Source organism: Equus quagga, chromosome 1, assembly GCF_021613505.1.
Source record: "Equus quagga isolate Etosha38 chromosome 1, UCLA_HA_Equagga_1.0, whole genome shotgun sequence".
NCBI lineage: Eukaryota > Metazoa > Chordata > Mammalia > Perissodactyla > Equidae > Equus > Equus quagga.
This window is the reverse complement of record NC_060267.1, coordinates 33,065,450-33,071,449: the sequence shown is the minus strand read 5'-3', so window position 1 is coordinate 33,071,449 and position 6,000 is coordinate 33,065,450.

The following is a 6,000-nucleotide window of genomic DNA, read 5'->3' as shown; positions in this document are numbered from 1 at the left end:
TGCTGTTCTTTCTTTCTGAAATGCTTTTTAGCCATTTTGGACTTTCTAGAATGACCGCTTATTTCTTAACTTTCCCTCCTATTTTTTACCTTCATGTCTTTTTATTCTATATTTTGCCAAATTTATTTCTATCTTCTAAGCTTTTTAATATTTTTCAGCAGTTGTATTTTCAAATTCTAGGAATGACGTTTGCTCTCTGACTTTTTTTCCCCATAGCCTCTCATTCATGTTTTAGAAATACAGCATCACCTCAATTTCTGAGGCTTTTATTTGCATTTTTTTAAAGTTCTATCCTATTCCCTGCATTAGCTGTTTTCTCCAGGGTCACTATTTCTATTTATTTACTGTGATGTTTCTCTTTAATGATTTTGTAGGCTTCATCAAATGCCTGGTATCTATTCATATTTCACAATGAGACAACAGAAAGCTTAACTGTGTATCTGGGTGGGATTTGCTGACTGGCTGACCACTTCAGGAGCCAGCCATTGCACTGGTGGGCTTTCAAATTCCTGACTGCAAAGGGAAACACCGTGGAAGCCTAACACACACTGGCTGCCCTTGTTCTCCTTTTAGGAAAGAACCCTCCATTTTGTGGCTATGGTAATAGTGCCAGATTTGGCAAAAACAAAAAACAGGACACCCAGTTAAATTTGAATTTCAGACAACAAATTGTTTTCTAGTATAAGTATGTCCCTTGCAATACTTCATTGTTCAAATTAAACTGGGCATCCTGTGTTTTACCTGGCGGCCCAGCTACACGGGTGATGTGGATGGGCAGTAAATACCTGGCACCTGACATTATGCCTAATGGAAGAAGAGAGTAAGTAGAGAGTGATGGTTCAATTTATAGACCTTCAAAATAATCATAGATTTCTGTCTTTCTTCCTAGGCCCATGGCAAGAGAATGATAAAGAATTCCTGCCAGCTGGTCTACCCTTCTCTCAGGCCACAGCCCTTCTACAGGGGTCCCAGACTTGCGACTTAGCTTTATTTTCTTCTACTGCACTTTTTCACTTGAATACACCATAATTACATCAGAAGCAACCATTTTAATTACCCACTGCTTCATAACACAGCATCCCTAAACAGTGGCTTAATATACCCACGATTTTGATTATATCTCATAAATCCATGGGTTGACTTGGATGGCTCCGCTGGGTAGTTCTACGAGTCTCAATTGGTGTCTCTCATGCAGTTGTAGTCAGATAGCAGCCAGGGCTGCAGCTAGGGCTGGACATCTGGTGCCTTGATGATTTTCGATGTGTCATCTTATCCCTGTGGCCTCTCTCTCTTCAGCAGGGTGTCCTAGACTTCTTACCTGATGGCTCAGAGCTCCAAGAGGGAAGAATAGGAAGCTGCCATGCCTTTCCAATGCCTGAGTCAAGAAGTCCCAGAAGAGTACTTCCTCTGTATTCTATTGGGGAAAGCAGTCTAGGCCCTGCCAGATTCAAAGGGAGAGGTCATAAGCTCCACCTCTTGTTGGGAGAAGCAGCTTGCATGTATAGGGAGTGGTGAAATTGTTTGGAACCATCTTCAAGACTAGCTACCACATCAACATTGCAAAACCAAATTCGTCCCCCTACTCTGAATTTTTTTTAAATAAGTAGCTGAAACTGTTACTCACTAATTCATCTAGGCCCAAGAATGTAATTCTTTGTTTCCCTGCCCTTGCCCATAGCCAATTTACTATAATGATCTACTAACAATCAATCAATGATCTCCTAACTAATCAATCTACTATAATGATTATACTATTATAATGATCATTTCTTTAAAATCGCTTCTGAATACATCTATTTTATGATAGGATCACAAACAAATGAAGCATCTCTCTCTTCTGTCCTTGCTTTTCTCTTTTGAAGGCCACTCCCCAGGTTCTTGTCTTTTTGACTGAGCTCACTGCCCTGGCTTTTTAACTGATCTCTCTGTATCTTCCTTTCCTCATTCAACAAATCCATGCCTTTCCTTGCCCCTAGACTAATCTCCCTAAAGGATTTCTTTGATTTTATCCTCTCCTAATTAAAATCTTTATTGCCTTCTTTTGCCTAGAATATCAAGTTAAAAAATCCTAACTCCACAACATAGTACTGGAGCTCTTGGCCAGATCAATTAGGCAAGAAAAAGAAATAAAAGGAATCTAAATAGGCAACGAAGAAGTGAAACTCTCACTGTTTGCAGACAATGTGATTTTATACATAGGAACCCTACAGAATCCATTGGAAAACTATTAAAAATAATCAACAACTACAGCAAAATTACAGGGTACAAAATCAACTTATAAAAGTCAGTCGCATTTCTATACTCTAATAACAAATTAACAGAAAGAGAATTCAAGAATACAATCCCATGTACAATAGCAACAAAAAGAATCAAATATCTAGGAATAAATTTAACCAAGGAGGTGAAAGACCTACACAATGAAAACTCTGAGACATTATTGAAAGACATTGATGAAGACATAAAGAAAGGGAAAGATATTCCATGCATGTGGATTGGAAGAATAAATATAGTTAAAATGTCCATACTACCTAAAGCAATCTACAGATTCAATGTAATCCTAATCAGAATCCCAATGACTTCCCTCATGGAAATAGAACAAAGAATCCAACAATTCATATGAGGCAACAAAAGACCCCAAATAGCTAAAGCGGTCCTGAGAAAAATGAACAGAGCTGCAAGCATCACAACTCTTGACTTCAAAATATACTACAAAGCTACAGTAATCAAAACAGCGAGGTACTGGTACAAAAACAGACACACATCAATGGAACAGAATCAAAAGCCCAGAAATAAAACCACACATCTATGGACATCTAATCTTTGACAAAGGAGCCAAGAACACACAATGGAGAAAGAAAAGCCTCTTCAACAAACGGTGTTGGGAAAACTGGACAGGCACATGCAAAAGAATGAAACTAGATCATTATCTTTCACCATACACAAAAATTAACTCAAATTGGATCAAAGACTTGAAGGTAAGACCTGAAACCATAAAACTCCTAGAAGAAAATATAGGCAGTACACTCTTTGACATCAGTCTTACAAGGCTGTTTTCAAATACCATGTCTCCTCAGACAAGGGAAACAAAAGAAAAAATAAACAAGTAGGAACTTCATCAGACTGAAGAGCTTCTGCAAGGCAAAGGAAACCAGGAACAAAACAAAAAGACAACCCACCAACTGGGAGAAAATATTTGCAAATCATATAGCTGATAAGGGATTAATCTCCAAAATATATAAAGAACTCATACAATTTAACAAAAACACTCCCAAACAACCTAATCAAAAAATGAGCAGAGGGCATGAACAAACATTTTTCCAGAGAAGATATACATATGGCCAATAGGCACATGAAAAGATGCTCAACATCACTGATCATCAGGGAAAGGCAAATCAAAACTACACTAAGATATCACCTGACACACACTAGAATGGCTATAATCACCAAGACAAGACATAGCGAATGTTGGAGAGGATGTGGAGAAAAGGGAACCCTCAAACACTGCTGGTGGGAATGTAATCTGGTGCAGCCACTATGGAAAACAGTATGGAGATTTCTCAAAAAATTAAAAATAGAGGGGGCTGGCCTGATGGCCAAGTGGTTAAAGTTCTGTGCAGTCCATTTTGGTAGCCTGGGTTTGTGGGTTCAGATCCTGGATGTGGACCTACTCCACTCATCAGCCATGCTGTGGAGGTGTCCCACATACAAAGGAGAAGAAGATGACACAGTTTTTAGCTCAGGGCTAATCTTCCTCAGGCAAAAAAATAATAATAATAATAAAGAAGAGGATTGGCAATGGATGTTAGTTCAGGGCAAATCTTCCTCACACACACAAAAAATTAAAAATAGAAGTACCATATGACCCAGCTATCCCACTACTGGGTATTTACCCAAAAAACTTGAAATCAACAATTCAAAAAGACTTATGCACCCCTGTGTTCACTGCAGCATTATTCACTATAGCTAAGAAGTGGAAGCAACCCAAGTGCCCATCAACTGATGAATGGATAAAGAAGACGTGGTATATATATATATATATATATATATATATATATATACATACAATAGAATACTACTCAGCCATAAAAAAAGACAAAATTGTCCCATTCGCAACAACGTGGGTGGATCTTGAGGGTATTATGTTAAGCGAAATATGCCAGACAGAGAAAGAAGAATACCATATGATTTCACTCATATGTAAAAGACAAACTAATACACAGCAAAGAGAAGTTTAATGGTTACCAGAGGGGGAGGGGGTTAGGGGATGGGCACAAGGGGTGCATTTATATGATGAGTGACAAATAATAATGTACAACTAAAATTTCACACTGTTATAAACTATTATAACCTCAATTAAAAAAAAAAAAGAATCCTAACTCCAGCGTCCAAACTTAACCTTTCTTTCTAGATTTATATTCTAAATTCACCGTCCTGGAACTTCTGGTCTAGTCACTGTTCTGTGAGCACATTGTTCCTGGTTTTGCACACTTGCCCATAACGTTTTCCCTGTCCCTGATGTGGAGCCCTTTAATTTCTCCAAATCCTTTAAGATTCACTCAAAATGTTTTTTTTTTTAACTCATTTACTCAGTCAGTCTTTCAAAAACCATTTCTTTTTGGCTTTCTACTTGCCAGGCATAATGGCAGCCGTTGGAGATGCAGCGATAAATGAAACAGAGTTCCTACCTTCAAGGAAATTTTTGCTTAGTGGCAGAAACAGAGAAGAAAACAGGCAATTTCAATATCTGTGTCCTATGTGAGGGAGGCCATCAGATGAACATCGATCCCAATCTTAGATCATCAGGAAAGGCTTCCTGTAGAAGGTAAATCTAAGCTATGACCTCATCTATTCTACTCAAGGTCACAGCGATCTTGCAGTCTCATCTGAGTTCACTGTCCTTATTCACTTGACTTTTACTTATGTGGAGCTTTGTGCCAGTGTATTGTACCCAAGGCATTTTTAAACTTTCAGTCAGAGCTCCCTAACATAATTTTAATCTTCCTAGTGGCAGAGGGTATCATCTTACATTTCTTTGTCCTTATACCCCTCCCCCCCACATAGAACAATGTTTTGTACATCATTGAGTTAGCACCCGTATGCCTGGAAGGGCTAGTTTTCAGTAGACTATTTTACGCTTGCCTGAATCCTTTTCTTTCTCCCAATCTTTCCTTCAAAAAATACTTATTGAATGCTTACTATATATTAACAAATACTCTAGGTGAATGAAATGTTGCAAATGCTATCATAAAATGTGTACAGAATACAAATAGAGCATAAAGGAAGGAACGATTTCTTCTTAGTATGCTTGCTTTTTATTCCATTTAGTTTTCATTTTTAAGGAAGAGTTATAACATATAGATTAATTAAAGGTAATTTAATCATGGCTATACATAATGGCTGTACCATTCATTTTAGTTGCCTTTTAAACTCATCTTTCTTTTTTTCTTTTGGTGAGGAAGATTGGACCTGAGCTAACATCTATGGCCAATCTTCCTCTTTTTTGCTTGAGAAAGATTGTCACTGAGCTAGCATCTGTGCTAATCTTCCTCTATTTTTTTGTATGTGGGACATTGCCACAGTGTGGCTTGATGAGTAGTGTGTAGGTCCATGCTGTGGATCAGAACCTGTGAACCCCAGACTGCTGAAGCTGAGCATGCAAACTTAACCACTACACCACCGGGCCAGCCTCTTAACCTCATCTTTCTTTATATATAAAATATGAATAGTTTGAAAGCCTACACAATACTAACTTTATAGTATTATTATTTTTTTATGCTGCTAGCGCCAAGATCCAGTGTTACCATAAGAAGCCATTCATTAACATATTTCTTGCTTCTATTTTGCCAAAGTCTGTTATTCCCCACAATATCTCTGAGAGTTCTACTGATATGTTTTTTGACATTTTATGATTTTCCCTAGTGAATCTTCCTATTCTGAAACTTTGAGCTCCTTAGAACTTTAATTTCTATTTCTCAGTGTTATGACCTTTAAGATTGGGAT